The sequence below is a fragment of the Oryctolagus cuniculus genome, chromosome 4 (genome assembly GCF_051225735.1).
Source record: "Oryctolagus cuniculus isolate XC-2025 breed Fujian yellow rabbit chromosome 4, ASM5122573v1, whole genome shotgun sequence".
Lineage (NCBI taxonomy): Eukaryota > Metazoa > Chordata > Mammalia > Lagomorpha > Leporidae > Oryctolagus > Oryctolagus cuniculus.
In genome coordinates, this window is record NC_142870.1 from 34704196 (window position 1) to 34726420 (window position 22225).

At 40.9% G+C, this 22225-nt stretch overlaps 1 protein-coding gene across 22 annotated transcripts in view; it reads left to right on the forward strand.

Annotated features, from left to right (window-relative positions):
* The window catches only part of ROBO2 (roundabout guidance receptor 2), a 1407887-nt gene that overhangs the window by 1114303 nt on the left and 271359 nt on the right, over positions 1 to 22225 (forward strand). The window lies entirely within an intron of this gene.

The window sequence follows — 22225 nt, forward strand, 5'->3', positions numbered from 1 at the left end:
CCCTCCCTCCCTCCCTCCTTCTCTCTCTCTCTCTCTCTCTCTCTCTTCTGCCTTTAAAATAAATAAATTTTAAACTGTTTGTCTTAGCATGCTTGAACTTCTATAACAAAATATGCTTCCTTGCATGGTAGAAAGGAATACCATGTTCCTTTGAAGCTGTTTCACAATGACATTAACCTATTCTTGAGAGTGGAGCCCTAAAAACCCAATCACCTCCTAAATGCCTACCTCTTAATACAACATCATTGGGGATTAAGATTTTAATATGTGAATTTTGGGGGTACGCTAATGTTCAGACCATGGTGCTAGATTCAAAAATTTAATTTATTGGCATAATTACTCTTTAATGATTAGGGGGTAAATATAAATTTAAGATCTTGTTCATGTTAATTAATTAATTTGACAAATGTTCACTGAGGGCCTAAGATACCTTAGAAATAAGCAAAATACACATAACCATTGCCTTCATGAAATTTATCACTTCATGGAGAACATTAATCTGGTAATCTTGTCAATGTATAGTGAACTGTAATAATCATGACAAAGAAAAAACATCCTCTTCACTAATAAGGGGAGCTGCTAATGTTTCAGAAAGGTAGAATCCGAAAAAATATCCATGGAGATATGAAAGTTGTTCTGTTTGAGAAAGAAGTCATTTGCTAACACTTGTTTAAGTATGGTAAGGATCATCGTAATAGATATGAGAATAGTAAAACAGGATTTTGCAGTGGGGAAGAGATTGAGCTAAACTCTGGTTACAGCATGGGTGAGTGGGAAGTCATTGGTGTGGGACATGGCCGGGGCCAGTGCATAGAAAATTACTTAGATGCAACATCATGGATAAAGGGGAACCCTGGCTAAGCCAACCTAACAGGATTCTTACAAAGATAGACCAGGGTGATGAGGTACCCATTGGAATGGTGGAGGATGGGGGAACTGAGCAGATATGGGGGTGGGTGTTGCTAAACTGACTTATTATCAGAGTTGTTACTAAAACTAGATTTTTGCAAGAATATGCACACATGGGCTTAAGAGAGACAGAGACTGGCCGGCGCTGTGGCTCACTTGGCTAATCCTCTGCCTGCGGCGCTGGCACCCAGGGTTCTAGTCCTGGTTGGGGAGCTGGGTACTAGTCCTGGTTGCTCCTTTTCCAGTCCAGCTCTCTGCTGTGGCCCAGGAGGGCAACGGAGGATGGCCCAAGTTCTTGGGTTCCTGCACCTGCATGGGAGAGACAAGGGAGGAAGTACCCGGCTCCTGGCTTCGCATCGGCACAGCACCGGCCGTAGTGGCCATTAAGGGAGTGAACCAACAGAAGGAAAAACCTTTCTCTCTGTCTCTAACTCTGCCTGTCAAAAAAAAAAAAAAAAAAAAAGAGAGACAGAGACTGACTAAACTGGGACCAGACTAGGTAAGGGTCACACATAGAGGAAAGGAAGATTTCCAAATTGATGAGGCATCAGGAGCGTAGGAATTGAAAGCATGTGTGTGTCTGTGGCTGAATCCAGACAGCAGTAAAAGTGGGACTAAAAAGGCTAACAAGGAAGTCTGTAACCAAAGTGGGACCAGGCAGGGCATTCTGATTATTGTGAACAAGCAAAAACAATGGGATGATCTTGCAAGGTTTTAAGAGAATAATAAGATGAATCCTGTTTTTCCCAGAGAATGATTAGTGCTGCCTGTGAACCATTTCTTGGGAAACCTGTCCATTCCTCTAGCAAAACATCCTGATAGGTCAGTGCACACCACAGGCTGGCAAACTTTTTCTGGAAAAAATCAGATAGTGGGGCTGGGGCTGTGGTGCTGCGGATAAAGGCCCCTCCTGCGGCTCCAGCATCCCATGTGGGCACAGGATCTAGTCCCAGAATAGCCCTCTGTCCCTGTCTCTCCCTCTCTCTCTCTGTAGCTCTGCCTCTCAAATAAATAAATAAATCTTAAAAAAGAAATTATTTTGTTTCAAGGTAAACTTACCTTTTAATTCCATCTTAAGTGCTTCCATATTCTCAAACTAATCATTTGCAAAGATTATCATTCCCTTCCTGCAAACCAGGAAACAGAAGCATGCTGGCCCCTGGAAGCTTAGGGAAATTGTTTGCCCACCAGTATGTGGGGGAAGCAGAGTTCTGACCCTAAAATGGTTCTCCTTGAAATACATACTTCTTCATCTACTGAGTCTCTGATATGATACTTATTGACTGTTCCCTTTTATGCTTTCTAGATTTTCCGAGTTAAGGACAGAAACAGTGAGAATACATTGAACCTGCCAAGAAAAGTGAGAGAGACCACTTGTATCCCTAAGTGATGACTTTAGCCAGCTCACACAAAGCCTCATCAGACCTTTCCCCTGGTGTCCCAAGGCTAACAACACCCATTCGTAAGGTCATGCACTAGACTAGGTCATATTGAATGTTATAGGTGCTGCAGTCCAATTAATGGTAACAGAGAGCAATGCTGAGAACCTCCAGAATATACAAATATACTATAAAATGAGGTTGTTTACCTGAGAAGAAAAATAAAGAGTATTTAAATCTACCCTAAATGGGGAGGTATTGGAAGATTTTCAAAAGTATGACAGAAGTCAGCTACTGCATATTTCCAATGTCTAAAACTACCTTAATAATTCTTATTTTTTAAAAGATTTTAAATTTATTTATTTGAGAGGCAGAGCTACAGACAGAGGGAGAGACAGAAAGTTTTTCCATCTGCTGATTCACTCCCCAAGTGGCCACAACAGCCAGAGCCGGGCCAGTTCGGAGCTTCCGGGGCTCTCACGCAGGTGCAAAGGCCCAAACCCTTGCGCCTTCTTCTACTGCTTTCCCAGGCCATAGGGGGATCAGAAGAGGAGCAGCTGGGTCATAAACTGGAACCCATGTGGGATGCTGGCACTGCAGGCAGAGGCTTAGCCTACTATGCCATAGTGCCAGCCCACAAAATAATTTCAAAATACATGCAAGTGAAGGGTTTTCAAAAAAAAAAAAAAAAAAACCTATGTGTTATGGAAAACTGCATGAATTTCAGAAGATTGAAATATCCAGTAGTGAACGGTTTGTTGTATCATAGGCTTTTTATGCCACCCTAACAAAATTGGAGGGCAGTGTAAATTCTCATGGTAAAATATAGAAAGTTCTGTTGGGTCTTTTAACCCTGATGCTAATGTGCAATTCCTTCCTGGTTGAAAGCTCCCCCTGGAGGAAGGTGAATTCATATCCCTTGGTGGTAAGGGTCAGTTGTCTCCCAAGCAGGAAACTCCCTTGTGGGGAGGAGGGGATTCATGGCAGCTATATTACTGGGAGCTCTGCTAAAGTTTAGATAAGATTTTTTTTTCCCCTGCAGCTGTAGTTTGTTCAGATGTTTTCAGTTTAAAGTAAGCTCTATACCAGTGTGGTGGTCTGTTTGTCCCTTCAGTGACTAGAATATGCCTTCGTCTAAGTAGTTTTCCCATCCATGCAAGTAGACTGGAGAGGATTATATTATCTTCTTAGAGAGATTTATTGCTTTATGTAACATTCACTTTGCATAACACCAGTGAAGTTCAGCAGATGAGTTAGGTATGGAAAGATATTCCAGATTTCCTGACTATATGCAAAAAATGCATAGACGCAGTCACAAAATTCATGTTAAGTTATGAGTTATCTGCGCTGGTATGAGCATACTTTCATGGTGTGGTTCAGAGTCAATTAAAATACCTTTAATGGGTTTTTCTAGCATACAAAAGGGAAGGGAGATGTAGATGGAAGTTGTAGACCAAAGATTAGACAACAATCTTATTGGGAAGGAATGAAAAGCATCGACCATTGACATTTTAAGTGTGTAAAATTTGGAGTTGTCAGGAAAAAAAAAATACTTTTGAGTGAGAAGAAAATTCTCCCTCCCTCTCTTTTTTATCTCTCCACCTCTTTTTAAAAATAGTTCAGCATAAAATAATCAGATATTGACAGAACAGTCCAGGTGATTATATTCTATTGTTATGATAACTGAAATGAGAGTAAAACCAAGGTAGTTTTTTTCCATTGAGTTTGTGAAGAGAAGTCTGCAGCATGATAAATTCATTCATACACCCATGCAACTTTAGAAAGGAAGAGTTTGTAGAGTTGCATGTATTCTAGAAAATGTAGTCTTTCTGGCTTGGGGATTTCTGCTTAGAGCCCTGGCTTACTGCTATGGGTTGGATGTTTGTGTCCAGTCAACATCTATTTGTTGAAATCTAATTTCCAGTACGATTAGGGGTGGAGTTTGGGGAGGTGATAATTTCATTAAGGTGAAGCCCTCATGAGTGGGATTAATGCTCTTTTAAAAGAGGCCCCAGAAATGTCCTTTACCCCACTATGCCAAATGAGGACACAGTGAGAAGACAGCCATCTGTGAACCAGGAAGGGTACCTCCCTCCAGACTCCAAATCTGCCTACATCATAGTCTTGGGCTTCTCAGCCTCCAGAATTGTGAGAAATGAATTTCTGTTGTTACAAAACCACCTTGCATATGATACATTGATTTAGCTGCCAAACAGACCGATAGTCATCTTGAAACTCTATACGCGTGCCCTGCTGATCTTTATGCTTTTACCCATTGTGTATTCCATATGCACTGCACTTTGGGGTTGAAAGGTGACCAGGGTACTGAGTGATCATGTTGCTCTGTGAATATATACATAAAAAAATTGCGAGATAGAAAGCTGTGTGCGGTAAATAGTGATTAACCAAAGTGAAAAGGTGGTCAGTTGCAGGTGTCCAGTAATGGTGTGTTCTTGGATAGTTGCAGTTTTGTGAGTGTTCCTGGAGTGCAGCAGCTATTCCCATCCCCTCCCTCTCTCCCACCCGATAATGCATGGTGATTTCTAGAACATACGCTGAGAGTCGTCTCTCACTTTGGAAATAGTGATAACTCAGTAAGGCTAATAACTGAGCTCTTGATAGTTTTCTTAGATAACTAATAAAAAAAGACATTCAACATGAAAAATTTAAGGTGTTAAGAAGATTCCAAGAGACATATTCTTCATTTAACTGTAGAATTGTCAGGAGAAGATGAACAGTCCCAACCTTCCAAAACAGGCAATAGTAATTTTGTGCGATTCCGTGGGACACACTATGCTTAGCAACGCAACTGTGTAATAAACTCTGTGGTTGAAATATTACCTTGAGCTTCCAGAACTTTATTCTGTTTATCCTCTCAAAGGCATTCTGCTCCTATATTAACTCTTCAAGTGCTAAGGTTTACCAGTGTCTGACACATCCTGTATATTACTTATGGTTCTTTATTTTGACTGTTTGACTAGTGAGCTTCAGAACTTTATAAAATGCCTTCATGGAAATGGAACATGAATTAGTGAATGATAGTTTAGTCTTAGAGAAATTAAGTTTTTCATAACTCTAAGAATATTAACCCATGAATTTACAGGAGACAAGAAGTGTATATTTTGTGAAAAGTATGGCCTTTATAGTGTTATTTGTCTTGTCTGAATTTTCTCTTCATTAAACATTGTCTTAGAGTGTTCATATTAATTATGACAATTAACAGAGTTTAGTTATAATTATAAAGGATTTGCCATATAATTCTTAAGTACCTTGATTCCCTTTGTTTTATCTATACTAAATTTCCATTATTCTTTTCCCTTTGTCTTGTTGCAATCTCTGTGGGGTTCAATACGTTTTCATTGTTTGTCATTTTTAAAAAGATAAGAACATCCAAGAGTACACATAAGACCTATTATTCATGCCTATGCATTTATGTATGTGCAATGTAGACACTTAATATGTGCCTCTATCTTTGGAAACTTTGTTCATATGATATTAGGCTTGGGAATCTGAGGTGAATTTGTTCCTGATATGATATGAGGTTAAAAAAAAGGAAAAACTTGAGCATCAAATCTGCTTACTGGTGGTCAGCAGCTATGTAGAGTTCCGCTGAGTTTTCCTTGTTAGGTGATACTTCTCTGAATATATTACACTAAATGTTATACTTTGCTAGACATACTAGTGTTTGAGAAGTACAAGAAAATATCCCCCATTAAGGTTCAAACACACCCTTATACGTGTGTGCCTCCTTCCCATGTTGATGGGCGCATGTTAATGCTTGTTTATAACTTCAATACACTTAGGTGTTTATATGGAAAATGCGTCTCTATCCATCCTCAATTTATTATTTAAGTTTCTCAGTGCTCAGTAAAATTTTTTTTAAAGAATTATTTGAGGCCGGTGCCGCGGCTCAATAGGCTAATCCTCCGCCTGTGGCGCCGGCACACCGGGTTCTAGTCCCGGACGGGGCTCCAGATTCTGTCCCGGTTGCCCCTCTTCCAGGCCAGCTCTCTGCTGTGGCCCAGGTTCTTGGGCCCTGCACCTGCATGGGAGACCAGGAGAAGCACCTGGTTCCTGGCTTCGGATCAGCGTGGTGCACCAGCCACAGCGCACCAGCCGCGGCAGCCATTGGAGGGTGAACCAATGGCAAAAGGAAGACCTTTCTCTCTGTCTCTCTCTCACTGTCCACTCTGCCTGTCAAAAAAAAAAAAAAAGAATTATTTGAAAGAGTTATTGAGATATGGAAAGGGGTTGGGGGGGAGAGGAAAAAGGGGAGGGGGAGAGGGAGGGAGGGAACATAGAGAGATCTTCAGCCTCCATATGGCCTAAACAGCTGGGACTGGGCTAGGCTGAAGGCAGGAGCCTAGGATTCCATCCCTGTCTCTCACATGCATGTGGAGACCCAAACACTCCAACCATCTTGTACTGCTTTCCCAGGCACATTATCAGTGAGCTGGATCAGAACTGGAGCAGCTGGGACATGAACCGGTGCTTAAATGGGTTGCTGGTGTTACAGGAGATGGTTTGGCCTGCTGTGCCACAGCAGTAGCCCCACTATAGGTGTTAAACTGTGTCTTGACCTTATCCAGTTACCTCTTGGTATCTAGAGGGGATGGGTTCCAGGACTTGCACAGATAGCAAACTCTGCGGGTGCTCAAGGCTTTCATGTATACTGTATAGAATGTGAACATTATTTACATATATCATCTGGTACAGTTTAAATCATCCCTAGATCACATTTAATACCTAGTACAGTGTGAATATGAAGAAGAGAGTAGTGACATTGTATTGTTTTGGGGATAATAACAAAAATACATGTTCAGTACAGATGTAACTTGTAGTTTTATTGAATAGTTTTGATCAGTGCTGGTTCAGTCTAATGGTGCTGAATTTGGAGATATGGAGGGAAGACTTTTTTGAGTTTTTGTTTTTTAAATTTTATTTAAGGTTTACAGGTTTCATGAATTTCATGTATATAGATCTAGGAACATAGAGATGTCCCCATCCTATCTTCCCCACTGCCCACACTCCAACCTTTTTTCCTATTCTCACTTTCAATTTTTACAGAGATCTATTTCTCACTTTACTTTATACTTATAAGGTTAACACTACACTGAAAGTTCAACAAATAGTGGACTATATTTAACAAAATTCATATATACAGATGTGACATGTATATTGTATCTTTTTCCCAGAGAACACCCATAAAATCACCTTATATTAGTTGATTAATTATAGTTATATATTTAGTACCTATAGGGCATTTAAAAAAAACTTGTGGATTTGTGATGCAGCCTGCAATGCCAGCATCCCATATGGGAGCCCATTGCACTCCAAACTGCTTCACTTCCAATCTAGCACCCTGAGAAAGGAGCAGAAGATGACTCAAAGCCACCACCCACATGGGAGAACCGCCTTGAGTTCCAGCACTGACTATTAAAGGCATTTTGTGAATGAACCAGTGAATAGAAAATCAATCAATCAATCTCTCTCCCAGCTCCTTACCTCCCTCTCTTTCCCCACTCTCTTCCCCCTCCCTCCCTTCCCCTCTCTCTTTTCCCTCCCTCTCTTCCTTCCTCTCTGTTCCCTTCTGTCACTCTACCTTTCAATAAATAAATAAATAATTGGGAAAAAATGTATCTTGTAGTGCAGTGAAGCTCTAGCTACAAATCCTTAAACACTGCTTAATTTCATTTTAACATGTAAGGAAGATTGTGGACATCCAGCTTCTTGATGGAAAACATCAGAAAAATTATAGCACTATTGTCTAAGGTTGCCCTTGAATGTGGCCTGGGAATGCTGTCACTGGAATGAGGCATGTGCAGTGTCTGCGATCATTTCACACTTGTTCTTGGTCTGACCTGAGAGTGAGCACCCACTTAAGAATGAAATGTTTAGTACTAATTTTAATGCAGTCCACGTTCTCAAGGTCCCTAGATTTTTCCCCCTTAGTGCCTTACTTGCCACACGCATCCAAGTCTTGGACTGCAACAGGTTTTCACAAAACATGTACCAGGGTGTCCCGCTTGGAGATGCTGAGCTGTAGTCTGAGCTGAAGAGTCCTAGCAATGAATGAGAGCCTATTGAAAACCAAGTTATAGACAAGTGAAGCCATAAGTGATGCCAGCAGGGGTGCAGATAAAAGGTCATGAGTGAGCACTTCTTTTTTTTTTAAAGATTTATTTATTTATTTATTTGAAAGTCAGAGTTACACAGAGAGGAGAGAGAGGTTTTGTATCCACTGGTTCACTCCCCAATTGGCTGCAACAGCCGGAGCTGTGCCCATCCAAAGCCAGGAGCCAGGGGCTTCTTGTGGGTCTCCTACACAGGTACAGGGGCTGAAGGACTTGGGCCATCTTCCACTGCTTTCCCAGGCTGCAGCAGAGAGCTGGATGGGAAGTGGAGCAGTCAGGACTTGAACTAGAGCCCATATGGAATGCCTGTACTGCAGGCAGTGGCTTTACTCGCTACGCCACAGTGCCGGCCCCTGTGAGTGAATGCTTCAAATTGAAGTTGTCAACTTCCCTAAAAGTGGGGGCCCTTTTGTGATACCTCTCTAGGGGTAACTAAGAACGAATTTAGAGGTTGAAAGTAGAGAATTCACCAAAAAGCTCAGGGACCCCAAAACCAGAAAACTATGCTTCAGAAATACTTTACACAGGAGAGTCAATTCTGTGAGGCCACCGAGATGCTGCGCATTCATGACAGTTGGATCCACTACCAGAGCCATGCTCACTTATAGGCGGGGAGAGAATTATTTATTCTCTCAAGTTTTTTGGAAACATGGTTTGTGAATCCCTATAGGAAGATACTGGATTGTTCAGTGGAGAGGCTGACTTATGATTCTCTAGACTCAAATCAAAGGAAGGATGAGATTGTCCAGTTACCAATAGTGTAGAGTTTTTTTTGTCTCAACAGTTAAATTATTGCATTGGGTTGATCACTAGCAAATCTATAAGGATAAAACAATGGGCATCAGTGGCTGAGATACTGAACTTTGCTATTAGGAAATGGTGATATTTAACAAGGGTCATCTGCACATTGTGAAACCATTAATAATTGATACCTAATAAAGGAACTTGGCGTTCTGCAGAGCCTCCTAAAACATGATGTTTAACTCCACTGTGGATGTAGCAGAGTGATGAGTGTCAGATAAAGACCACGCTGTTTCCTAGAAAGCCTAAATGTTCTCCAATGTATCATAACATTTCAGAGGTAATGCGTTGTCATAACAGAAATGTGGTGTCTGGAAAAGACACACAAAGGAGAGTCAAACTGTTGAATTGTTAGCACCTATCCATGAAATAGCAAGGGTTTTGATTCTAGGTCTAGATAATGGCTTTGTTGTCTTTGGCTCATTCTAGCCTTCATATATCAATGGTAGTAATCATACTGCATTGCTCAAAACTGAGTTCAAATATCTTTTATATCTCATGCTACACTGAAGTCTCTAGCAGTATGAAAGAGCCCGGTCACCTTCAGCAGAAGGTTCTGACCTTGAGCTACCAAGGCATGAAAGGCATTTCTGAGTTGCCACACTCTTTTTTGTACTGTTTCTGTCACTGCAGCATTTTTTTTAATTGTTGTTACTGCTTTTCTCCTTGGGTACCCATCAGCTTGATATTTCATAGGCTCGTTCTCCTGGGTTGTCTAGTGGGCATCTTCCATCATTCCAAGTGCAACATTGCAGATTAGATCAGGAATCAATAAACTGTGTCCACCTGCCAAGTCTACCCTCTCCTCAGCCCTGCCATTTTTTTTTTGCTATGGCATATGCATTAAGCATAGTTTTTGCCGTTTTAAATCACTGAATAAAAAACTTTAGAGGGAATAATATTGTTAGACAAAGGAAAATGTATTGAAAGTCTAGTGCCAAGGTCCATAAATAAAGATATATCACTCATTTCTTTCTGACTTTGGACTACAGCAACAGAACTGAGCAGAGACAGGGTCAACAAGAGACTGGACGATGCACAAATGCTCCAGTATTTACTGGTCCACTTTTATGGGACCTCCGTCTTAAATACTCTGTGGAAGCAGCCTGAAAAATATTTGGCAAGTATCTGACATATTTGATTTTTTTTAAGATTTATTTATTTATTTGAAAGGCAGAGCCACAAAAATGTAGAGGTAGAGGCAGAGAGAGAAAGGTCTTCCATCTGATGGTTCACTCCCCAGATGGCCACAACACTGCATGGATCCGAAGCCAGGAGCTTCTTCCGAGTCTCCCACGCAGGTGCAGGGGCCCAAGGACTTGGGCCATCTTACAGTGCTTTCCCAGGCCCTGGCAGAGAGCTGGATCAGAAATGGAGCAGCCGTGACTCGAAACAGCACCCATATGGGATGCTGGCACTGAGCACTGCAGGCCGAGACCTCACCTGCTACACCACAGCACCGGCCCCCATATTTGCTCTTGTAGTGTATTTCAGCCATCAGCAGGTTGATGCTGTGTTGTGGCAGTGAGTCTTAGGACAAGGGGATGTTATAAAAAAAAAAAGGAAAGGAGTAAAATAAGAGGTATTATGAGGCTTTATTTGTGGGGGAGGGGTCAATATTGATCGTTAAGTTGAGAATTAAGGTTCTTTAAAATGTATTATGTTCCCCATGTCAAACTTGGTGAATTCACATCTGTGGTCACTTTCTGAGAAAACTCTTGAGGACATTCATTCACAAATGTCATCTCAACATGTAAACATACTTTTCTTAATGATTTGTTTAATGGTTGTCATAAAGATGTTTTTTCTACAATTACTTTTTAAGAGACTATAGTCTAAAACCTACATTCAAAATTCTTATCTGTCCTCTCTCTGTGTCTCCTTTTCTATCTCATTCTCCCTGTCTTTATCTCTAATTGTATACAGATAATATGAGTATTGCATGATGTTCAAAATACATATATGGGAAGCAGATAGTCTTAAATCTATTTCAATTCTGCTTTTGCCTCATATCAGGTGTGAAAAATTGGAAAGATTATAATATTTTTCTTTCTGGCACTTCCATGCTAGGACTGTTTATTTTAATGATGTGTTTATTTGAAAGATAGAATGACCTGGAGAGAGTGAAGCAGGAGGAGGGGGAGATATCAGTCCATCTGTCTGCCAGTTCACCCCCAAATGGCCACAACAGCCAGGGCTGGGCCTGGCTGCAACCAGAGTCAGGAGCAAGGAGCCAGGGCTCCTACATGTGTGTATGGGGCCCAAGTACTTGGGTCATCTTCTGCTGCTTTCCCAGGTGCCTTGGTGGGAAGCTGGATTGGAATCATAGCAGCTGGAACTGCTGCTCCAGTGTGGGATACTAGCATCGCAATGGCAGCTTAACCTGGGTCAGGACGCTGGCCCCCGCTAGGGCTTTTTAGATCCATAGTTGCAGTATATATAGAACATAGGCGATACTGGAAAACTGTGTTTCCTGCAGTGGACGTCCTTTTATGAAGCTAACCAAAATGATTTAAAAGTACTATTTCAACAAAGAACAAAAAAGTTCAAAGTATAATTTCTGTTCTATGACCAGATAGCACCTATTCACGTAGTGTTTATAAATAACCTGGTAACTACTTTAGCTAGCAAACCTACCATCTGCTTATCCATTTGGGTGGTAGTTTGTATTCTGGGGCATATATGATCTGCCATCAAGCATTTTCATTAATCTCTTACTAGCTTCAAGGCTGATCTGGTTACTTCATGCAGAACCACCAAATTTGTATGGTCATTTTTAATAAATAATAGGATACAGCACTAATAATAATTACAGATGATTAATATGTTAAGTCCCCATTCCAGGATCTGAGTTGAATGGGAAACTGGAGTGTTTCACCTTCTATGAACAGGAAAATCTGAATCCATGTCACAGGCACTGTATTGTCCTTCTGTGCATATCCATTGGTATAGGAAGAATTTAGACTCAACAGACTATGCTAAAGGGGATGGGAAAAAAGAGAACTGGCAAAGGAAAGGATAGAAGGAGCAATAGAGTGAAGGCAGGAGGAGAGGAAGGAGGAAGAATGAAAGGAAAAGAAATGATTATTTAAAAGTATCTGATTCATGCATAGTCAATTAATACACAAAGAAGTGAATTCAGACAGAAAAGAAATGCACAAGTCAGCGTTGTCTGTATTTTGAGAGTTACTAAAGGAAATCTGAAGTTTCTTTCTATCTCTGGGCTTAATGATAAGATTCTTCCTCAAATACTGTATTTTAAACTGATATGAACAGATACTACACTTGATTTAGCCACAAGTCCTAGAAGCAATCAAATACTGTATTTTAAGTACATTACTAGTTTGTAAGAGAAGGAAAAAAGTGATGAGACCCTGTAATAAAGCCGAAAAGTTTTAATTTTGTGGATAGCACATAAAAGTGTCATGGTGAATGAAATATAACACTTAGCAGTCAATTTATAAAACTTTCTCAAAACTACAGAATGTTTCTCCAAACTTTGTAGAGAGCAATGCACTACTTGTACACAAAATGGAAATTGAAGGTGAAATTTTGTCTGCCTTAAATGGAAATACACAATTCTATCTCAGTAGAGGGATATCGGTCTGGTTTCTTACGGTTTGGGTGAAAACAGTTGTCATTGGATTTGCATTAAATGCTGTCTCTTCCTCTTCAGATAGGATGATTGGCAGGGATTAAGGCTTTATTACTAAGAGTCCTAAGCCAAGCTTGCCTTTTTCATGAATAATACCTACTCCCTTATTTTTAATGGTGTTTTAGCTGACAGTTCAGGAAGTATACATCCTGCTGTGTTAACAATTAAACTTCACTGTTAAAAAAAAAAGTTGGGATGCCATAAACATTTGCCACTTACATAATTAGTTATGTTAAAATTGTGGGTTGGAGCCGGCGCCGCGGCTCACTAGGCTAATCCTCTGCCGCGGCGCCGGCACACTGGGTTCTAGTCCCGGTCGGGGCGCTGGATTCTGTCCCGGTTGCCCCTCTTCCAGGCCAGCTCTTTGCTGTGGCCAGGGAGTGCAGTGGAGGATGGCCCAAGTGCTTGGGCCCTGCACCTGCGTGGGAGACCAGACTAAGCACCTGGCTCCTGCCATCGGATCAGCGCAGTGCGCTGGCCGCAGTGCGCTGGCCGCGGCGGCCATTGGAGGGTGAATCAACAGCAAAGGAAGACCTTTCTCTCTGTCTGTCTCTCTCTCACTGTCCACTCTGCCTGTCAAAAAAAAAATAAATAAAAAAAAATTGTGGGTTGGAAATGAATTTAGTATAATAAAGCTGTAATAAAGCAAGATATACTTTTAATTTTAGAAGTTTGTTTCTTGACAAGTACAAGGTGGAATAATTGCAAAATATCCAAAGATTATAAAATCATGTAATTACACCTTTTCAAAGATTATTATATCAGAATTGTTGCCTTATATGTTAATGGAAAATCAGTTAAACAGAAATAAGATTACCTCTGAATTTAATTCTCTATTGAATTTAAATAGTTCTATGTAAATATATATCTGTCCTTTTTGGCTTAGTTTTAGGAGAAAAGGGTTTTGCTTTTGTTTTCCATTCATTTAGGAGTATCCTAGCATAAAAAGAAATTACCATCCTCAAAAAGTAATAGCTCTCATATCAAAATTGCAAGTGAATTCAGAGAGTGTCATGTCCAGTGAATTATTTTTCTCCAGAATGGCTGCCTTCTGGTGAAAAGGATGCCTGAAAAAATGTATATTTTGAGTGCCTGGATCAGAGAAATTATAGCCGCCAGCAGCTTTCTCTATGGGGAGACAACCACAGTATGGGTTTATTCACTGGAAGGAGGAAGGGTCATCGGCCCTGCCTTGCTCTTGTCTGGGCCTGTACTTGGCATTCTCTTATTCACTCTCACAGGAGTGATATTAGAGAAGGTTAAAAAAAGATTAATTTTTAAAATATCAGAATACCTCCTTCCATATTATGAGGACACACGTGCTTCTGTCTGTTCTTGTAGTGTGTTTTCAGGAAACAAATATTATAATCCTCCAAATTGGAATCAGTAATGAAATATTAAGTTAGAGGGACTAGAATAAATTCAGTGAAAGAAGGGAACTGAGATACTTCTTTTTGGGAAATTGATTATGACTGAAAAGTTAAATAGTTAAATAGCATCTGATAGATGAGGGGAATTGGCCTAGCATTTAGGACGTCCACGTAACACTTCATAATAGTTAGGTTTGATTCTTGCTCTGGCTTTTGCCACCAGCTTCCTGCTTATGTAGACCCTGGAAGGCGGCAGATGGTTGCTCAAGTAATTAGGTTCCTGCTACCCACTAGTGAGTCCTGGATTGAGTTCCTGGTTCCTGGCCTTTGCAGGGCCCAGCCCTGGATATTTTGGGCATTTGGGGAGTGAAACAGCAGATGGAGGATCTCTCAATCCCTCACTCACTCCATGAGTCAGTCAGTCAATCTAATCTCCCCCCACCACCACCACTTCTGCCCCTCAAATAAAATTTTTAAAAATTAGGCCGGCGCTGCAGCTCAACAGGCTAACTCCGCCTAGCGGTGCTGGCACACCGGGTTCTAGTCCCGGTCGGGGTGCCGGATTCTGTCCCGGTTGCCCCTCTTCCAGGCCAGCTCTCTGCTGTGGCCAGGGAGTGCAGTGGAGGATGGCCCAAGTACTTGGGCCCTGCACCCCATGGGAGACCTGGATAAGTACCTGGCTCCTGCCATCAGATCAGCGCAGTGTGCCAGCTGCAGCGCGCCGGCCACGGCGGCCATTGGTGGGTGAACCAACGGCAAAGGAAGACCTTTCTCTCTCTCTCTCTCTCTCTCTCTCTCACTGTCCACTCTGTCAAAAAAAATTTTTTTAAAAATTAAGCAATATATCTGATTGAATTGTCAGTAATTTATTTACTTTTAATTAAGGATCTATTAACCTTTTTGAATCCTTTAAGAAATGTGTCCAATGGAAACATTTATACCTCTATAGGTTACTGTTGGTATCCTGGATGATTCTGGATTGGGCTTCCTTAAAGTATCTATGTGTGTATTCTATGGGTGTGTTCTTCATGGTTTGATTCTCAAGTTGGTCTACTGTTATTTCTTGTTTTGTTTACAGATTTTACTCTGTTGGTATAGAATGTTCTTTGCTGCCAGTTAACTAAAGGGTGGCTAAAATGTATAGAATTGAATTACTTTTAATATCTTTTTAAGATTTTATTTATTTATTTGACAGGCAGAGTTATAGACAGTGAGAGACAGACAGAAAGATCTTCCTTCCGTTGGTTCACCCCCCAAAATGGTCACTATGGCTGGCGCTGCACCAATCCAAAGCCAGGAGCCAGGGGCTTCTTCATGGTCTCCCATGCAGGTGCAGGGCCCAGGCACTTGGGCCATCCTTCACTGCCCTCCTGGGACACAGCAGAGAGCTGGACTGGAAGAGGAGCAACCGGGACTAGAACCCGGCGCTCATATGGGATGCTGGTGCCACAGGTGGAGGATTAACCAAGTGAGCCACAGCGCCGCCCCCCCCCCTTTATATCTTTAAACTTTAAATGTTGCTTGTATCCTAATGATACTATCCTCTACTAATACAAAAATAATTTAGCAACAGTATTGGACTCACTAACTTATGGATTATTGTTTTAAATATTGTATTTTACTATATTTTTGTTTCCACAAATTATCCTTGCTTTCAGGAAGAATGGTACATGAATTGAACTAAAATGTTTTTTGGGTGTCCTCTTTGAGTAGATCTTTTTTTTTTAATTTGTTTGAGAGGCAGAGTTACAGAGAGAGAGGGAGAGACAGAGAAAGAGGTCTTCCATCTGATGGTTCGCTCCCCAAATGGCAGCAATGGCCGGAGCTGAGCTGATCCGAAGCCAAGAGCCAGGAGCTTCCTCCGGGTCTCCCACACGGGTGCAGGGGCCCAAGTACTTGCACCGTCTTCTGCTGCTTTCCCAGGTGATAGCAGATTGCTGGATGGGAAGAAGGGTAGCTGGTACCAGTACTGGCACCCATATGGGATGCTGGCACCACAGATGGAGGCTTAGCCCACTATGCCACAGAACTGTGGGCTAAGCAGATTTATTTAACCTCTGTTCACTTGTGGTAGGCTATCTTTTTCTTTTTCTCTTTGTATTTTGCCTATAACACCAAGCGACTATCATATGAATAATATGAAGAATCTTGAAAGGATGCATGTTTAATTTAAAAAGTTTATAATTTGGTGCCAGCATTGTGTTGCAGTGGGTTAAACCACCAACTGAAATGCTAACAGCCCTTAAGAGAACCCATTCAAGTTCTTGCTGCTCCACTTCTGATCCAACTCCCTGCTAACAGTCCTAGGAAAGCCGTGGAAAAAAACATGTAAAATACACTAGAATTGCACCTTTAGTGCTTGCCAATTGATAGAGCTGATCTCATTTGAGTTTCTCTCTTTACACGTGATGACTTCATTCATGATGACTAGTAATTTTTGGCTTAATCTTTCCTATTCGAATTTCTTCATTATGAGGATGTCTAAGCTATGAACATTTTGAGTTCACATTAAGATAGCCACAATGAAGAGTTATCAGGTTATTAAATAAATGAGCATCATTAGTATGCAAAACATAAATTCTCAACTATTTCTTCTTTTCTCTCAGAGACATGCATTTATATGTGAGCTATCCCTGTGCAATTCTTGTTGAAAGGCAGAGTGCGAGAGAAGATGAGTGAGAGAAGGCAGAGGGGGAAGACAGGGAAGTGAGGAGGGAGAGACAGAGAATGAATTCTCTTCTATTCTGCTTTCCTCTGGTTCACTCCACAACATCCACATATACCAGCCAGGGATCTGCCAGGCCAAAGCCAGGAACCTGGAACTCAATCCAGATCTCCCCCTGTGGGTAGAAGGGACCCAGGTATTTCAGACTTTGTTGTCGCAGAGGTGCGTGTGGAGGAAGCTGGATTGGAAGCAGTGGTGAGACTCAGCCTCAGGCATTCCAGTGTGGGACACAGGCACCCTGAGCTGCAGTTTAACAGGCTGCACCTCAAAGCCTGCCCTCATTCCCTGCATTCATGCAGACACCTGGGGTTGGACTGTACTGAAACCCTGTTCTTTCCTGCTTAGATTCCCTCACCTCTCAGAACACCTAGAGTAGCAGCACTGAAGTGCTCAGTAGTAGAGCACATAGCAAGTGCCTGATGAAACCAGCTAGTATTATGATACCTTCTTCCAGCCAGGAAGGCCTAAAGACAGCCTGGGAAGCCAGCTTCCACCAAGTGAGACCTTTTGCAAATAGGCCATCTTTGTCTCAGAATCCTAAGGCGCTTTATTTTGTTGAGTTGATGTGCACCTGCTAAAATTCCTCATGCTTTTGTGAGTAAAGCTAAAATATTGCAAGGCTTCATTCCAGACTTGTAGGTGTTCAGTTCCTGAAGACTGATACAGATCCACTTCCCCAGAAAACCTTTAATTTTCTCCTTTGACTGGTTACATACCCTGCTGTGTATGCCAAGAAAGTCCAGCACTTCACCTGCCTTGGTCTTGCTAAATTGCTATTGCTTGTGTATTTATGAATCTCTTACTGCCCCATTCCACTACGTGCTTGAGGTTGCACACTCAACACAAGCGTAGTGCTAGGCCTCTCCCTCAAATCCAATAAACATACTGACTTCAATATCATAATACCCAAAGATCATCCACTTGCCAATTTTACCGTTCTGTCATTCAATTAGTCTGATCCTACTTGACAGCAGTATTTTAACTTAAATGTCATTTCTTCCTGAAAATAATCATACTATATCTCTGAGAAAGTGTCACTCAAAATGATTCCCTATTCTCATTAAGCAAGAATTCCTAGGCCGTGTTTGTTCATTTGTAAATCTAATCTATTTAGGATAAAAGTTCTTAGTTACTAAAATTATTTATATAATGATTTATGAAGCTGGTTTCCTACATTATTTTAGAAAATATATATAAGTTAATATGTTTTTGGATATAACATAAATTGGTGTGATTCAAAATTCCAAAATATGAAAGAGTAAACAATAAAAATCATCTTGTGTTATGTAGCCTATCCAGTTTCTCTATCCAATGGGAACCCATGTTTTAATTTTTCATTATTCATCCTAAAATACTTTTTAAATATGCACACACACACACATATACACACATAAATATGCACACACACATATATATAAAATGTTGATTTGCTTCTCCCTTTTATAAGCAAATGTTATGTGTCATGCATGACACTGTTGATCCTCAAAGTCTACACTTAGTACATTATAGTGTTTCCCCTGTAGCCACACCAGAGAGGAGTCTCTTTCATTTTTAATGCTAGATAAGTGTTCCATTAATGTTGTATACAAGCTGAGTTTTGTTGGTTGCATTTCACTATGGAATACAAATCCAGCAGACATTTGCACCCAGGTCAATAATGTCCCCAAGACCATATGAAAGATACAAGACCATGATCCATGGGAAAGCCTGTCGGGGCATCGCAATATGTTGTTAAAGTGACCGAAGGTTATTAACTTACTGTAATAGGAGTCAGATATCTGATTTAGTTGGGTATATCCATTTCAAAAGGAAAACCCAGGATATTTGGTGTTTAATCCCTTGTGTACCTTAACTTAACCCTTTGTCATTAGGCTGGACATAACTATACTTAATATCAGTGACTTATGGCAATAGTTCTTTAGCCTGGCGGCAAAACAAAGCAGTTCAGAACTAATCAGCAAGATACAATCAGGTACATGCCAGAGGTGAAGGATAATTTTTATTTTCTCTGCTCTGACTCTGTGGAGTTTCCTTTCTGCAGTAATTTAGGTCGTGTCTCATTTACTGGAATGAAGCTTTATCTGTTGCGTTCTTTAAATGCTGGCACCAACTAAATCTGGTTCTTTGTAGCAGAACTTTGGGAAGATTAGTAAATCTTAGGACTTTAATTTGAAGATAGCAAAGATAGGACCTGTCTTTCCTTATTTGAAGTTACAAGGGAAGTACCACTTTTAAAAATTACCATAGTCCTATTGGAACTCCATAAGTAAATATTTATTGAAAGCTTCCTCTGGCAGGTATTATTGTAAGAGTCCTATATTTTTTAAATCTTGGGTCTTTCCGTAGCAGGTAATCTTATTATCTCTGTTTTATAGAACAAGGGAACTGGGGAATAGAACTTAATAACTTGCTCAGGAAAATCACAGAACTAGGAAACAGTGTCACCAGACTCAAAAGCCAACAACAACAATGAACAGGAAATTTGATGCCAATGCCTGAATTTTTTACCACTGAATTTCTGTAGCCCATTTTTTTTTTTAAAAAAAAGGTTTATTTATTTATTTGAAAGAGTTACACCGAGAAGGAGAGGCAGAGAGAGAGAGAGAGAGAGAGGGAGGGAGGGAGGATTCCATCTGCTGGTTCACTCCCCAAATGGCTGCAACAGCTGGAGCTGGGCTAATCCATAGCTAGGAGCCAGGAGTTTCTTCCGGGTCTCCCAGGCAGGTACAGGGGCCCAAGGACTTGGGCTGTTGTCCACTGCTTTCTCAGGCGACAGCAGAGAGCTGGATGGGAAGTGGAGCAACTGAGACTTGAACCAGAGCCCACATGGGATGCCCGCACTGCAGGAGGCAGCTTTACCCTGTATACCACAGCACTGCCCCCTATGTAGCCTCTTAGATGACAAAAACTCTAGTTCCAAAAGCTCAAAGCCATGAAATTGTCAAATGACAATGCCATGTTTTGAGCACAAACTCGATATTGAAATGTGTGTAGTCGTATTTATTTGATAGATAGATTGGTAGACAGACAACTATGGATCAATAGAAGCAGAGATACGAAAATATATGTAAAAATATTTGAAGTAGGGCATGCAGTATTGAGGTGAGTGAGTTTTCTCTTGTGCCTTCCTGGAACCAGTGCTGAATTCCTTGAACTTCTTTATAATTCCACAGCACGATAAAGAATTCAGTTGCTTCTGTGTAGATTCTGGAAAAGTCTCTACTTAAGATCTGTTTCGTTAATGTTTCTTCTAGACAGGTTCCTCTGGCTATCACTTCCCCAAACCAGCATGCAGAACAAGTCTAGGATATCGCTGGCTTCTTGGTGTCATCTGTGGATCTTTCTATACAGAACTTAGTTAAGGGACACTTACAACATGATTTTATATGCATGTCTTTTGTTAACTGGGATACCTTTGAATAAAATAAGTTGATGATTCTCATATTGTTGTGCATTGTCTAACTTAATATTTGCTTAACTGCAGTAAAATAAATGTAGCTAATTTAGAGAATTATGCTATTGCTGGATAAAGTAAAACATAAAAGTAATATGTTTGCACATTCTTCACCTGGATGAAAATTTTGCAGAAATAGTAACTGAAGTGACAGTTTTATCTCAGCACCAAACGTGAATCCACCTGATACGCCTGTAAACTCTGATGCTCTGAAACGCCTCTTGCTGGCCTGAGATCTCTTTCAACCCCCTTCTTCAATGCTGCGGAGCCTGCTCTGCATTCATGGAGGTGTCTGCCTGCTCTATCCATCAGCCCTTTGCCAGTTTTGGAGTTCTGAACTCATCCCTTAGCTGACAGTCAGCTCCACACTCTGTTTGCCTTGCCTGTCTCCGTCCCCTGAGAATATCCCCATCCTCTGTCTGTTGTTGTTAGAGTTCACCCTCCACTTCTCTGCTCACTAAATACAGGTGGAGCATCTTTTTCTTTTTTAATTCCCAGGGAAAAGCAAAGTTATTTGGATTGCCCTATGGCACCCAAGAAGGACTTAATAGATAGTGCCTTGTAAAACACACACTCTGTTCCTTCACTTTTCCTGTGTGCCTCTGTGTGTGTGGAGTCTACTGTTAATTCTCTGAAACTAAGAACATTTATCAAGGTGAATGTCATCACGGAGCCATCTGCATTTGATTATCCTTTTTTTTAATTTTTTTTTGTATATCAGTACCAAGACAATCTTGTTTTTTGGAAAAAAATAATAGCAATTTTTACTTTAGAAGATGAAGCACAGTAGCAGAGTGGGCTGTCTCAGTATTATCTCCTTTGTGCTTATCCTTCCTACTGGAGGTCTATCAGACTGACCTGGAGATGCTAACTTTGTGGAAAGCGGGCTTATTATCTCACTGTCTGTCACAAGGGAAGAGAGGCAGGGAGTGGTTGAAAAAAAGGTTAAAAGATAGAGGACCTGGTAGCATCATGTAAAGACATTGTTTTTTCAGACTTCATGGAGAGAAATAAGTACAAAAGGAAAAAATTGAAATTGAAGCAATAATGATATAGAAAATGGCACCTGGGAAGTTTTTACAATTCAAGAATTAATAGAATTGCACCGCTTTATTTCCATTTTTATGCAACAGTTTCATAGAGTAGTTAGACTAATGTGCTGGCTGGCTTGCTTTTTCTTTCCTTCTTTCATCACGAGCGAGGGCTACAGAGACCCTTCCAGTGATGAATCTGGATGAGAATGAATGGATATTTCATTCTCACCACTGATAAGGGTAGTCCCAAATGGCAAGTGTTTTAAACCTCAAACTTTTGATGCCTTTCCTGATCCCCACCCCAGGCCCAAATTCAAAGACAGTGACATCACAGCATTGCTTTTCCTTTTTCTCCTCCTTCCTACAGCAGGCATTTAGAATAATCAAGACAGCCGTCTTACATTTCCTGTTTCCATGGAACCTACAGAAGCTGTGAAGTATCCAGGATGCCCTGTTAGCCCATCAAACCATTATCAGATTTCCAGTCTCTTGAGCCAAGCTTAGATCTTCAAGAGTATAATGCAGGCCAGTTTTCAACAGAGAAACGCTGCATGAAGGGCCTTTGGAATGATAGCTTCTCAACTTGCAAGCACCCCTTTGATGATTTCACATTCTGACTACTTTTGCATCTTCCTGACATTTGCAGTTCCCTTGAGGCGTATATTAGCAGTATACATACTACCCATGGTTAGATAATCACAAGTTTAGATATTTGTGAAGAAATAAAAAAAGATGACTTCAGGCAAGAGTTGTTATCAACACGA